Here is a 16041-nt window from a genome sequence, read left to right on the forward strand (position 1 = left end):
AAGACACGTTACTAGCTCTAAGTTATGACATTCTCCCCAGCAGAGATTTCACTTGTGTTTGATCCATTGCTTTGAGGTGATGAACTTTTAAGTCCTCTTCTGATATGTTCTACATACCAATCGAAACATTCTGCTCTAAAATGATTAGATTAATGACAAAAAGTTTAAAAAATAGATATATATATTTGGATCTTTTTCCCCCCTCTCTCTTTCAGGATAACTGTCAGAGTCTTTTGTCATACATCGTTGCTTACAATCTAAGGAACTTTGATGAGGTATGTTTTGGTTCCTGTTTATTTGAATCCCTTTCTGATTTACTTAGATATCTATTCAACCACCTTTTCATCTTCTCTCTCACCCGAGGATAGCGTGGCTATTCTTATCAAATTATTTATTTTCCTTATTTACAAAAGAAATTAATGTCTCCTTCCCAGTTCGCCTGGACCTGTAGTACGTTAGCTTCCACAGGATCCAAAGGAGGCCTATTGTAAATAATTAGGTTAGCCAGATGAGATGAACTCAGCCAAAAGTATGTTGCCAAAATCAACATACACAACGTGGTTCTGGGCTCCTAATGGCTCCCTAGTAATACTGATGGACATGACGAACGTATGCTTTGATTACAATGGCTCCACTCTAGCTGATGGCCATTACCACCATGCAACATTATCTTACTGGAAATGTTTGGACTACTGATAAGAATGGCAGCGACATCCATCCCAATCTTACCTGAGATGTATGCTGGAGAGGGCTGCTCTGACCTTTGATGATGATTGCCTTTGACTGTGTGTGTGTGTGCTCAGGATGCCGGTAGAGAGACCTGTGTCTACCCTCTCCCTGAACCCCAGGACCTCTTCCAGGCCTCTCAAATGAAGTTTGACGACTTTCAGAGAGACCTACGCAAGCTAAGGAAAGATCTTAATGGTGAGACTGGCTCCCACAAATATATTCTGGTCCATTTGTAGCTCTATTTATAAACCTTGAGCTATATATGTTGAACAGTAGGTAGTAAACCTGAATCAACGTTGATTATGACAGGTGTCACATCATGTTTATGATACCGTTGTGTAGGATTTATGAAAGTATTACTTATTTTAAATGCATTTCTGTATCTCTATAACGGAAAATTCTTCAAAGTTTGCCGAGACATAGTGATGTTTTGATCACAAAACAGGGTCAACAGATAGCATCTGTTTGTCATACAAACCCCCAAACTAGAACCAGATGGAGAGTCAGGAGCAGGCTCCTCTAGAATCTGCTAGGCGCTCTTTTACTGTCCTCACAACACAGAGCTCCAAAAAAAAGGAAGGTTCAGGGTGCTTCTTCTACCTGTGTTCCAGCTCATGTCCCTCAGAGAGAGTCAAGGGCCTGGAGAGGCTGCCTTATGTATGCAGCACCCGCATATGCACATCACAAACCATAAGATCTGAAGGTCCCATAATAAAAACCATCAGTGTACTGTATGGGTAGTAATAATGTTTGACTGCCTTCTAGTTGACCAGGGAACAGAATATTTTTTGAAAGTCTGTGTATCCTTTTCATAATACTTCAAACCAAATACTAGGTCACTTCGCATATAATATGAGTCCAGGTAGCACTTATAAACATGTTAGAGGTTTACAGGGAATTACCTCGATCAGACTAGGGTTAGGCTGAAAGCCTTTCAAGTTTTTTCCCATGGTAACATGAGTCAAATAGTAGGAATTAGGGAACAACAAAAATCCCTGATGAAGTGTGGAAATCAGATTAAACATTTAAAGCCAAGCTCATGGTTAAACAAATTCCCTATGAGACTGATTGAATGACTGAATGGGGAAACACGTACATTCATTACTCAGTTCTAACTCATTAACACGTTATAGGGGTCAGGTGGGGAAACATTAACGCTAACGGAGTACAACTTTTTTGTATGTGTCGATCAAGAATAATCACCCAAATCTCCTCTGTTCTCTATCAGGTATCTTACCGTTAAACTAATCAAGGCTTGTATTTTGCCAACTATGTTTTTTACTGCACTGCAATCAATCTTGTGAAGCCTCTCATTATTTGTGGTGCGTGAAGATCGAGTTGACCAGGTCCATTGGGATACTGACTTGCTTACTCATTCCCAATAGCAGAGGCAGGTTGACATTTATTGTCATGAATCTTGTTCTGGAGGCAGAACTGAGTGATTTCTCCTTAGATAGGCAAGCTGCCAAAAAAATAGCTTCATTTAAGGTTAGGCATTAGGGTTAGCAGTGTGGTTAGGGTTAAAGTTAGGTTTAAAATTGTATGACAAATTGTATGACTTTGCACCTGTGCCAGCTAGTGACCACTCTGCAGAGCTGCCTCCAGAACAAGATTCATGACGAAATACACTAACCTGCATGGCAGAGTACCATGATGGCGCATATAAATGCTTCATCACAAACTGTATAGGGTTCACTTTACAGGGACCAGCTGAGTGCTGTAACAGATGTGGGCTTCAATGACAGTTGCCTGGGGGTTAGGTTGAGTAGGCGTCCCATAGCAGTGGGCTTGGATGGCCCTCAGGACAACAGCTAGCTAACTACCTCCACAGAGGGGGCCATGTGGTCGAACAATTAGCTTCGGGAACTCTAACATGCACTTTTTGGATTCATCATGGGCGCTGATGGACCGTGACTCTGGAGTGCTCCAAGGGATGCTTAAGGGGTCTGCAGGTTCCAAGGGCATCACTCATTGTTTGGAGAAAAGTAGTAGGGTGAATGGGAATGCATCATGACTGGTTAGCTTAGCCCGTTCCATTATGTTTGGTAACTCTAATTACATAAACAGGTAGAATGTAATACTGCAATGTCAAAAATGGTCTTATGATTTACAAGCTCATTCTTTTTTTGGACAGAAAAACTCATTAAAACATGTTTTTCTTTCTTCCTCCTCCACTCCAGTATGCTCGGCCGAGACAGAGATGGTCAACCAGGTCTCTTCTGAAGAGCACTTGCAACCCTATAAGGAGAAGATGGAGGAATTTCTAAGTGAAGGTGTCCCAGTTGTGGTTACTTTACAAATGACTCAATCACGGAGGCCATTTTGGGTTGTGGGTGAGGCAAATGGACCATTGATCAATGACAAGGGAAGCCATTTTGGTTTTTCAACTGAGAGTCAAGCTTCAAGACGGGTCATTGATCCCCCTTATCCTTGGTTAGCTAAACTATAGCTGCCCCAAAGACGAAGGCCAATGACTAATGCCTCAGATATCTCCCTGGATTATGTTCAGTGTCAGAATACCTGAAATGAGGAAGCCATCTTGGCTATGTATATAGAATAGAACGTAGAGATGGGCCATTGATCATCATGCTAACCCTTGGTTAGACTGCATTGCATCTGTGTTGCCAAGACTGATGTCTCAGTTGCTCTCCTGGTTAATGTACAGTGTTTGGAAGGAAGATGTGTACAGACCATCATTCAACTCAGTTTCCATGGGGACCTCTGCTTATCCCAGACTGTATTGAATAACTCAAGGCTATTGTTTCAACTTTTTCCATCTGTTATGATGGGTTGCAGCAGCACTTGGTAGTTGAGCCTTTGACCTCTGTCTGAAAGATATTTCAAGAGCAGACCTACATTTTAGTCATTTAGCAGACGCTCTTATTCGAGAGTGACTTACATTAGTGAATTCATCATTAGACAACAACGTATCACAATCCTAGCAAGTACATTTTCCCTCAACAAAGTAGTTATCTGCAAAGTCAGTGCTAGTAGGAAAAGACAAGTGAATGTTAGTAGTTTTTTTGTGGGGGGGTTATTTAAGATACTCTTTAAAGAGTTAGTGATTCAAACATTTTCAGAAGATGGGCAGGGACTTTCCTGTTCTGACATTAGGGGGAAGCTTGTTCCACCATTGGGTGCCAGGAAAGAAAATAGCTTTGACTGGGCTGAGCGGGAGCTGCCATCCCATAGGGGTGGGAGGTCCAAAAGACCAGAGATGGCAGAACGGAGTGCTCTGGTTGGGGTATAGGGTTTGACCATAGCCTTAAGGTAGGGAGGGGCAGTTCCCCTTGTTGCTCCGTAGGCAAGCACCAAGGTATTGAAGATTATGTGAGCTTCGACTGGAAGCCAGTGTAGTGTGCGGAGGAGCAGGGTAGCATGGGAGAACTTGGGAAGGTTGAACACCAGGTGTGCTGTGGCGTACTGGATAAGTTGCAGGGGTTTGATGGCACAAGCGGGGAGCCCAGCCAACAGAGTTGCAGTAGTCTAGACGGGAGATGACAAGTGCATGGATTAGTACCTGCAGCGCTTCATGTGTGAGGAAAGGTCGTACTCTACGGATGTCAATGCTTTGATGTTTCCAGAGAATGACATGTTATCCAGGGTCACGCCAAGGTTCTTTGCACTCTGGGAAGGGGACACCATGGAGTTGTCAGCCATGATTGAGAGGTCTTGGAGCTGGCAGGCCTTCCCCGGGAGGAAGAGCAGCTACATCTTGTCAAGGTTAAGCTTGGGGTGGTGGGCCGACATCCAAGCTGAGATGTCTGCCAGGCAATCAGAGATGTGCGTCGCCAGCTGGGTGTCAGGGGGGGGGGGGGGGGGTAGTTCAGTGTCATCCACAGAGCAATAATAGGAGAGACCATGTGAGGATATGACGGAGCCGAGTGACTTAAATAACCGAGGACTGAAGGACACCAGTTGGAGCAGACACAGATCCTCTCCACGCCTGCTGGTAGGAGCGACCTGCCAGGTAGGACACAAGGCAGGAGTGAGCCGAGCCTGAGATGCCCAGCCCTGAGAGGGTGGAGAGGAGGATCTAATGATTCACAGTGTTGAAGGCAGCAGATAGTTCTCGGAGGATGAAAACAGAGGAGAGAGAGTCAGGTTTGGCAGTGTGGAGAGCCACCGTGATAAGAGGAGAGCGGTCTCATTTGAGTAAGCCACCTTGAAGCCTGACTGGTTAGGGTTAAGAAGATTGTCCTGAGAGCGATAACGAGAGAGTAGGTCATAGACAGTATGCTCAAGTGTTTTGGAACTAAAACACAGAAGGGATACCGTTTTGTAGTTTTTGACTTTGGAGGGGTCAGGTGTTGGTTTCTTGAGGATGGGAGCGACTCTGGCCATCTTGAAGTCAGAGGATGCAGCAAGTGGTCAGGTATGAGTTGATGAGAGAAGTGAGGAATGGTAGGTCTTCAGAGATGGTCTAGAGAAGGGAAGAGGGGATGGAGATAAGTCGGGAGGTTGTCGGGCTGCCAGACATCATTAGTCGCAGGATCTTATCTGGAGAGAGAGGGGAGAAAGAGGTCAAGGTGTAGGGTAGTTCATTTAGAGTGGGACCAGTGGAGTCAGTAGGCTAAGTGAACAACGAACAGATGTCGTCAACCTTTTTTTGAAATTGGTTGACAAAGTCATCTGCAGAGGGATGAGCAAGGGTTAGGAGGTGGTAGGCGAACAGCTTCTAGTAAAGATTAGCTCAAGCATATTGCCTGCCTTGTGAGTGGGAAGGGACTGGGAAAGAGTGAGGTCAAAAGAGGAAAGGAGTGGAAAGAAATGAAGTAGCTTATCAAGGTGTCGAGCTCATTGAACTCTCCAAGAGCACCTGGTGGACGATAGATGACAACAATGTTAAGCTGGAGTGGACAAGTGACAGTAACAGTATGGAATTCAAATGAGGAGAGAGACATGTGAGATGGGGGGAAAGAAAAGATCTCCACTTAGAAGAAATAAGTAGCCTTGTGCCACCACCGCGATGACCAGATTCTCTCCGACTATGAGAGAACACATAGTCAGATGACCAGAGAGCAGCTAGAGTAGCAGTGTTCTCTGGGGTTATCCATGTCTCCGTCTGGGCCAAAAAGTGTAGCGACTGAAGAGCAACATAGGCTGAGATGAATTCCGCATGGATTGTGCGCACAGGGTATACTAAATTAGAAGGGGATGTAGCCAAGGGGTGGGGAGCGTCTGTAAAACCTACAGGGAGAGAAGCGAACAGGGATAGGAAACACACACATACTTGACAAAGCTGCAAAAGAGAAAAATGAGATCATCAGAAGATAACTAGGTAAGATACTCAAGTGAGAGAGTGATGTCGAGCCTTCCTCCTCTTTCCTTCCTCAACCCGCTTGGCAGAAAGTCTTCGTTTCAGCGACAACACCACCGCTTGACAAGACCGCCAGCTGCCACTGAAAAAACACTCGAGACTGAAGCACTAACACTAATCGCTTATTGCCCAGAAGAGGTGAAAGATGCAGCTCTCAGCACTAATTGCTGATTGCCTGGTAGAGTTGAAGAAAACACAGAAAATACCCCCTACAACACAAAACGATTACTCAAATATGCCTGAAACTAAGTCAACAGAAACTGTCACAAATAATGAGCAATCAGACAGTTCAAACAGCAATGATTAAGTAGAATACTAGGTAGGACAGCACTTGAATTCAATTGCCCTAGCAAGACAATACCAACAGATACTTATTGAATAAAAAACAGATACGTTCTTCTCTTGTAGGAGCTGACTATAGAACTAACTATTCCAAACTATAGATGATGTACATCCAGGACAAATATGAACACATAATGAGGGCTGTAGGCAGAATTGGACCCTGACAAGGTAGATAGTGTAATCTAGAGGTGAAAGATACAAACACCTATTTAGGCGAGGTGCTACTTAGCGGAGTAGAACACTTGAAAAATTAAAGGAGAGCCACACACTCTAGGAGCTCAGATGTAATAATTTAGTAACCTAATATCCAACGTTTCAACAGACAAGCTGTCTTCATCAGGGTATAATGACAAACACTGCAGGGTGACTAGTTTACAGTATATAGTGTAGTGTCAAAGGACACACAAAGGTGTTTGTAATCATGGCCTGGGGTGGCCTGATATCATTGGTTAATTCTCCGATATATAAAGAAATAACATACCATGAATGGATAGCATACGATCATAGATACAATTTGGTTACAGAGGCCTACAGACATTTACAATAGCAAAATCACAATAATCACAAGAATGGCTTCAGATCAAAGTCTGCATTGAGACCGAAGTGAGCAAGGGTCTTTAAATTAAAGATCCAGGCAGCATCTCATTTTAACAATAAATGGTTGAGTTCACCCCCTCTACTAGGGAGGGTGACATGTTCGATGCCGATATAACTTAGGTACAAAATCGAGTAGGCCGCAACTGGATAAGTTCAGTTTTTGCACCTAATGATGCTACGATGCTTTGAGATTCATACTTTTAATTTGTGCTTTGTTTTACCCACATCATTTTTATCACAAGGACAAGTTATAAGATAAATCCTGCCTTAGTGGAGCACGTGAGAACACCTTTAATTGGGATCTGTTTCCCTGTTTGGGGGTGTTTGAAGGATCTACATTTATAAGTGCCATTGCATCGAGCACAGCCATTACACTCGTAGTTTCCATCCAGAAGGGGTGTAAGTAGACGTTGTGCAGGGATATCTTGGGGTGGTAAATCAGAGTTTACCAGTTGATCTCTGAGATTTCTGCCCCGCGAGCATATGACCAAGGAAGGGTCCGAAAACACATTGTCATCGGATCTTAGAATGTGCCAATGTTTGTGAACGATTCCCTTAATTTGTTCAGAGCACTTTGAATAGCGAGTAGTTAGAACATAAGAATGCTTCTTTTTGCGAGACTGTCCTTGAAAAAGATAATGTCTCGGTTTGCTTTGAATTTTCTCAATGGCAGTATTAATCTGACAATTTTTGTACCCCTCTCTTATACCCTGATGAAGACAGCTTGTCTGTCGAAACGTTGGATATTAGGTTATTCAATTATTGCATCTGAGCTCCTAGAGTGTGTGGCTCTCCTTTAATTTTTCAAGGTAGATAGTGTAACCATAATGGCAACCTGGTTTGTCTTTGTTTTCCTCCTCCTGTTCATTCTTTACCTCTTTCACTCCCTCTGCTCTTACTATTCCCTATCCGGTCCTTGACCTCTACCCCAGTTTCACCTCTTTTTTATCCTCCTTCCTCAGCACTATCTGTCTCTCTCTATCTACCTTCTGAAGAAGCCCCTCTCTCACCGTCACTTGTTTACTCTCTGTTTATCTCCATTCCTCCCTCTATCATATCAGGAAATCAAATAAACACTTGGAGGGAGCTGTTTACCCTGGGAGCAGTTAAAACAGAGGTGATGAATTAGCAGTGGAACGAGGGTTGATGATGAATCCACCTTCCCTCTGCGATCGGCCATGTTTGTTTTCATTTGACCACAGTGTGTTTGTTATCACCTTCCCACGAAGACCCAATCAACAACCTCCCGTGAAAGAGTACCTTTCGCCCCTGCATATCAGACCATTTAACTAACTTAACTCTGACGTAAAGCCTCCAAAACTCTGTTAAAATAATGGGACTATTTTCATCATAACAGACAAAGTATTGTGTAAAGCCAAGATTCAAATGTTTATTGATGAATGTTTCACAACTCTTAAGTGTAAGGTTTGGTTGTCATGTCTATTAAAACATGTGGGATGTCTTTCTAGGCAGTTTTACATAGGCTTTGCGGCAGGCTATTTCTAGCTAACTGTTCCCATTCTTGTTGTAAGACTGAGCTCACTGACCCCTTCTCAAGTGCTTTGTATTCAAATGAGAGTTGGTAATTTGTAACACATGTTCTTCCGCTTTGTCGCTCTCTGTCCTTGAGTCCAAGTTTAAAGGAAGCCTGGATGAAAGTGTCTCTCTGAAAGAAATATTGGGTTTTCCCTTGAGGCAAATGACGAGGTTGTCCACAGAGAGAGGAATGTTCGATGTAACACTGACATGTGACTTGGAAGGCTCCAGACGAAATTCACTGGGTGCCTCCACTGCAGAAAAAAAAGCAACAACAGCAATGTCTTATTTGTGTTATTTCTATAATTTCAGACCCCGGGGTTAAACAGTTTCTGGTTCCACAGTTTCGACCACTCTTGTTTATTTTCTGACCATGAAACTAACCACAGAATAACAGTGGAAGCGGACTCGTAGGAACGGCACTGTTTGGTCTAGCTCGATTTTCCCCACTCGTTTCACAGATTCTCATGCGTGCGATGCCTTTGATGGAGCCTCTATGCCTCTGAACAGAACATTGGCCATGTGATAATCTGTTTCTGATGTAAATAACGATTAGTTATACTTGCTGCATGCTCTCTTCAGGGGACTGACTACTGCCTTGGCTAGTAGAGTTGTCTCCAGGAGTAGGCCTAATCTACACGTAACATCCTGTCAGATAAGATCTATTCATTGTTGTCCAAAATGTATTTTGAAACCTCTAGACTAGTACTGTAAAACTCAAATGGGTCACTATATAAGGCCGGTATCGATTCACTGCATCATGGATTCCATACTCCTTTGGTGACTGTTGTTGCATTGATCTGATGACATCTATCCTGTTCTGATTTCTGATTGGTTATTGATGAGCAATAGAAAGCATATGTAAAAATGGGGATCAGTTATAGGATGATTTAGTATGGGGAGCCGTGGACAAAAGTCATCGTCCCATTGGACATGTCAGGGTTCCTTAGATGTGGCTCTGGCTTCAATTACACACAGCGATTTGATATTCCCTGAATAAAGGCAGGCCAGAGATCCATGCCAGGAAAGATTCCTGATCGTCTGCTTTAGTGGATGTCTTGGAGAGCTATGAAGAGGTTATGGGTAATTTCAGACCAATAAACGCTTTTAGGCTGCTATGGATTTGGAATATGCTCTTGAAAGCTACTAAGACATTTCTTAGAATTGTGTGTGAAAGCAAAACCAATATAACTGGAGAGACATGCACATGCGATAGGCTGGGTTTGAACCCGGGTCGTCTGCACACCAAAATACTGGGTTTTTAGCCCAAGCGCCATTGTGGTTCACTGAACCAACTCTCTTACACTTCACCTTAGCTTTAAAATGTTCTGCACACTACAAGACTGTTAGCCTGCTAAACTAAAACCTTGGTCTATAGGCATTATCTCTGGGAGCTAATGCAAGTCAGGTCTCAAACAAAATTGGTTCACCGGACCACCTTGTCTACAGTAGCACAGACTTCCTCGATATCTCTATGAAGTTAGCTGGAAGGAGAGAGAGTTATGAAAAAATCCCTCCTAAGGCTAAAGATATCCTCTGGAATTCCTCTGCCTGTTTGAGGCTTTGCAAAATGTGATGTTGCTCTCTAATATCAAGTAATTTTTTTGATGAGTTTGAGGACATTTCACGATAATTTACTGAACTCAATAAAACTAAATGTACACAAAGAATACTTGCCCAGAAAACCATGGTGTTCATTTATCAGTGGTGCGACCACAATCATTTCAACAATCAATTACATGAACTAACCCTGAAAATGACAGCAAGTGTTATTAATGTTGATGTGTGAAATCCTGTGTAATCTTTCTGTATATGCAAAATCAATAATTCTGCCTTTATTAGAAATTGTTTAATCTAGTCAGTACTGATAATAAAACCTTGTTCTATGCCTTATGTGTAACCACATTGTTATCATCACCGCAATGTAGCTTTATGTTTTCCATAATGACTTAACTAGTAACTAGCTCATGGGTTGGAGTGCCACATGTTTCTATAATGATCCATTACTGCTGTACTTGTCGTTACATAGCCTACTACTTAACTTTCTGATGTTGTCCTGTTGAGTGGCTTGTTATCTACAGTATGCCTATATTCTGACTATGTTTTCTCTTATAGCAAAAACTGATCTGGAGGCACAAGAAACACAACTAGAGAACACTCATAAGATGTAAGAATAAACCTGATATGATTTTATCAGCTCACCGTATGATAACATTGGCTCAAAGGATAATGTTGTGTCAGAACAATTTTCAATACGGTGAGCTGAGTTCACTCACTTCTATTCTCTACTACTGCATGCCAGTACGTACCGGTCCTGTGTCGATGTTTAGATCCCGAGGCTACATGGAACCTCTACCTCTAGATGGCCTTGACTGCGGGTCCTATGATAGACTGAAGGCCTCCAGTGTCTGTGTTGTTTATCTAAGCAAAGCCAGAGTAGACAGCGTTGGCTCCAGGCTTCTGTTAACACTAGGCAGGAATGTGTTCCCTCCAAACTCCAAACAAAGGGTCCCCAACCTGTCCAGAGTATTGATCAAGCACAACACCAGGGCATTTGTCACTTTCACGTGTGCTCTCTCTTCCTCTATTTACCTTTCTCTCCTTTCTCTCTCTCTCTCTCCCTTTCTTTATGTGTTTGTCCCTCTTGAGACTTGAGCACAGCAAGATTAATTTCCTTTTAAGGGTTTATAACCTGTACGCCTAGAATTGTATCTGTGGAGGGAAAATATTTATGTTATCAATTTAGGAAAGAATGCCGTTGTGGCAGCTAATGCATTCTAATATGTTTTTATTACGAAATGGCCAGTCGCCTCCATTTAGTATACTTCCATATCAAGTTTAATGCATGAAATGGTCTTAAGATTAACTTTCACATTTCGCATATTTATTATAAGCATACAGGTTTCACAATGACTTCGTCTTTCTGTAATCTATTGCTGTGATTTTGGTATTTTAGGTTTGATTTCATGTTTTTGTTCTATCTATCCTCAGTTTCTTGGAGCTGAGCGTGTTCTTTTCAGCCAAGGCTAAGGCAGGTGAGAAGGAAGTGTCTCCCAACACGCTGTTCTCAGTGTGGCATGAGTTCTCCACTGATGTCAAAGACCTTTGGAAGAAGGAAAACAAACTGATGTTACAGGAACGTTAAGGACTGGTGTAAAATATGTTTTGCAGTCCTTTCATGTGTGTTGAGTCTATCCTATTCAATGAAAGCCACTCTTTCTTTGGGGATTGTTGTACTATGTATGTTCTGACCTTCTACAGACCTACCACAGAATGACTGTACATGTCAAAATGACATGTCTACTGCACCACTATATCCCCCTGCGCATGAACACAATGAACATACTGTTTCACATTCACCTTCAAGCACATTACCTTGACAAGCCAATTGAAGTCATCTGTCAGCTTAATGTGTAGAATAAAGCACCTTGACTGAGGTCAAATGTAGTACACGTTGAGCTCTTCAACTCCCTTTGAAACAATACAGAAGGGTGTGTGTTGTAACAACCACGGATGCTGTAGCAACCGAACACCATTAATCCCAGTATGCAGTATATGTTTTATGCAATCATTTCGTAGCAGGGAGAATCATAAGACAAACTAACATTTTGCTTCCTATAGAAGTTAAAGATGGAATCTAGGGGAAACAGCGCCACTGTCCGTCACACCGCCATTGTTATGGTTTTATTTTGTTGACAAAGTGGAGGTGTACTGCAACAAAAACATGCGCTGCTGTTCTGTCACGTGTGCAATGATGTCAGAGGGAAGAAAACAGTGTTTGTTGTTTGCAGTAACTTATTTGTTGTAATATCGTAAACGGATATGTCAGTTTCACAATTAAGGATTCCAGCTTCATATTGCTGAAAAGTTAAACCCACCCTGTTAGGTCAATATCAAGCAGAAAGTCAGGAGTTGTCATAGATGAGTGTTGAATCTTCAGTGTTGGAATGATCCCCAAACATGAGTTTCCAATAGCAGGCATCACATGTTCACTATTAGATCCTATCAGAGTCATTCAAATTCATAGATAAGATGAGAGAGAGAAGGGTTGAAATGACCCAGATCGGTTTCTTAACCCCACTAATAAAAAGAACACATGAGTGATTCTGTTAGCTTCCAGTGGTTTGATGGGTTTAGAGATAGCATTTGAAATGCAAATTGTTTTGTTCTGCTGGATGTAGATTAGATAGTGATATGTATTTGTAATGTATTTGTATTTGTATTTTAAGTAATAAAAACACATTTGTAATCATTAACTATTTGGCCTACAGTGTAACACCATCTATAAAATTGAGAGCTTTAAAATGATCCCTCCCGACTTACTACGAAGGCATACCAAATTTGGACAAACACGCACACACATTTGAATTTACTGGTCTAGAATTGGGATGGGCAACTGGCGGCCCAAGGCCCCCCTTTTATAGGCTCGTGGATACATTTCTGAAGACAAAAAAAAGTATATTGAGAGTGTAATTTCAAAATTTGTTTGTGCATCAGATGTTTTTCTGTTGTTGTTAGTCACTAACAGTCACTTAATTAGCACGCCAGCAAATATTGTTTAGATTGGTATGTTAGTCTAGCAGCCACCTATCTAAACTTGTAGAAATCATGGTCAATTTACAGACTGGGGGGCCCCCATTGATTTCATTAGTCACTCTCAGTCAGATATCATATTTAAAACAATTCTCTCTGCCCCATGGCAAAATGGGTAGAATCGCAGGAAGTGAGTTATAAAATTGCTAAATTTTATAACCGCCCCATGGCAAAACGTGTAAAATGGATGGGGGCGGACAAACTAAATTTCGCTTAGGGCCCCGAAAAGGCTAGGGCCGGCTGTATGTGTGGGTAAGGATGTGGGTACGCAGAACTGCGAGCAACTGCGGCCTCCCATGATGAGTTTAGATTTTTTTTTATAGCCCCCACCCCCATCAAAGTTGCCCATCACTGGTCTAGAATGTATCTTTTACCTCGTGCAGTGTGGAAAGTTGTGCCACTGAATGGTTTAGAGCTTGCACTATCATTACAGTAGATCAGAAAGCAGTTTCTTAAAACAGTGAAACTGGTCACCCAAATCTTTCTTGTGTGTAAACAGCACAGACCCAAATCTTGCCTGGAGAACCTCATTGCTGAATTGCCTGACCTTTTACTACTGCAAACATACCCTATCTCCATTTCTAGGAGAAGATACATTTTAAATGGCTGAAACTATTGATGTCTTTTCAGACTGAAAATGGCAGAGGTCTTCAATCAAGCCAGAGAGAAGGCCTCGTACAGCATCAAACCCAAACATTCTTCTGGAATAGTGAGTTCTCTTTTTGTCTCTTTTGCTTTTGTCCTAACCCCTTTCCGTCTTTCTTTTGTCTTCTTATTCCTCGTATATTTCTCCCGTTCTCACTCGTTTTGAAAATCTCCGTATAAATTTCCCCCCACCCGTCACCACTTTGAGTGCATAGGATTCTCACATACGTTATTTTTGTTTGAAAATGCACGGATGAATTCATTTACGTGCACCATTGTAATGTCTGTAACTCACTTTCATCTGTTTTGTGTTCCACAGAAAGCCAAACTGGGTCAGAAGATCTGAGCCAATGGACTGGCCTTATCCAGGATCAGTTTGCACAAGTGAGATCAACACAACCTGAAATAGCTTTTTAGCTATTGTATTGTGTTTAAAAATATATTTATTATGTTATTTTTTAATTGCTTCTTTCAGTCACCCAACTGGGTATATGTATGCCTGACAGGTTGTCACCTTGTTGGAAAGTGTGATATTAACACAGTACCATACTTTGTCGTAATCTGTCAATGATACATTTCCCCCAGTTCCAAACAGCGCATTCTGCTGTCCAAAGTAAGTATGTAGATTTAATTAAACAGCTAATCATTTTTGGACAGGTGCCATTGTAAAGAGAAATACATTGTTTTACAATGAGACATGTGTTGTGGTATCAGCCTATCCCCTGTAGCTATAGATAAGACACCAGTTAAGACAATCATGTTTTACAGAGAAAATAAGCTATTTTTATCAATGTCTGCACTGCCTTCAAGTATAAAGAGGAGCACAAAAGTGGGCTTGAATATACAGTATTTGCCTACCAGACAGCAAGTGCCTAGTTAAAGACAAATGAGCCAATGAAATTCAACTAAATTACTCTGACAATACAACCTGTATGGAAACCAGTCCTGCTTAGTGAAAACCTGCATTGTGACAATCATCAGTTTATCATACACCATAGTTCAAGAATGATACGTGATGTACAGTTGTGGTTTATGCAATAAATCATGAAATGAACCGTGACTTGAGCTTAGCTGCTAAGGTATTTAGTATGTCATCAGGACTTCTCATCAGCCTCTATTTTTTTATTAGCTACAGCGCCTCACTTTTTCTACATTTTGTTGTGTTACAGAATGGGATTCAAATGGATTTAACTGCCATGTTTTTGTCAATGACCTACACAAAATACTCTGTAATGTCAAAGTGGCTTTTTGTTTTGAACATTTGTAAAAGCTGAATGAAAAATAAAACACTAATATCTTTCTTAGATAAGTATTCACCCCCCTGAGTCAATACACCTTTGGGAGTGATTACAGCTGTGTGTCTTTTTGGGTATGTTTCTAAGAGTTTTCCACACCTGGATTGTACAACATTTGCCCATTATAATTTGTTTAATTCTTCAAGCTATGTCAAATTGGTTGTTGATTATTGCTAGACAACCATGTTCAGATCTTGACATAGATTATCAAGCAGATTTAAGTCAATACTGAAACTCGGGCACTCAGGAAGATTCACTGACTTCTTGGTAAGCAACTCCAGTGTAGATTTGGCCTTGTGTTTTAGGTTATTGTCCTGCTGAAAGGTGAATTCATCTCCCAGTGTCTGGTGGAAAGCAGACTGAACCAGGTTTTCCTTTTTTGCATGTGCTTTGCAACATTCCGTTTCTTTTTTATCCTAAAAAAACTCCCCAGTCCTTAACGATTACAAGCACACCCATAACATGATGCAGCCACCACTATGATTGAAAATATGGAGAGTGGTACTTAGTAATGTGTTATGTTAGGGACAAATCCAATAAAACACTTTGTATTCAGGACAAAATGTGAATTGCTTTGCCACATGTTTTGCAGTATTACTTTAGTGCCATGTTGTACCATGTTTTAGAATATTTTTATTCTGTACAGGCCTTCTTTTCACTCTGTCAATTAGGTTAGTATTATGTAGTAACTACAATGTTGTTGATCCATCCTCAGTGTTCTCCTATCACAGCCATTAAACTGTAACTGTTTTAAAGTCACCATTGGCCTCATGGTGAAATCCCTGAGCGTTTTTCTTCCTCTCTGGCAACTGAGTTAGGAAGGACGCCTGTATCTTTGTAGTGACTGGGTGTTTCGGTACACCATCCAAAGTGTCATTAGTAACTTCACCATGCTCAAAGGGATATTGGGGTTGATTACTTACTGACTCAATACATTTCAGCTTTTCATTTTTTATTATTTTGTAAAAACATAATTCCACGTTT

General features: G+C 41.5%; 1 pseudogene; it reads left to right on the forward strand.

Annotated features, from left to right (window-relative positions):
* Positions 1-16039, forward strand: part of LOC139569826 (formin-2-like) — an 82693-nt pseudogene extending 66654 nt beyond the window's left edge.
* Positions 16040-16041: the final 2 nt, after the last annotated feature.

Source organism: Salvelinus alpinus, chromosome 3 (assembly GCF_045679555.1).
Source record: "Salvelinus alpinus chromosome 3, SLU_Salpinus.1, whole genome shotgun sequence".
NCBI classification, from domain to species: domain Eukaryota; kingdom Metazoa; phylum Chordata; class Actinopteri; order Salmoniformes; family Salmonidae; genus Salvelinus; species Salvelinus alpinus.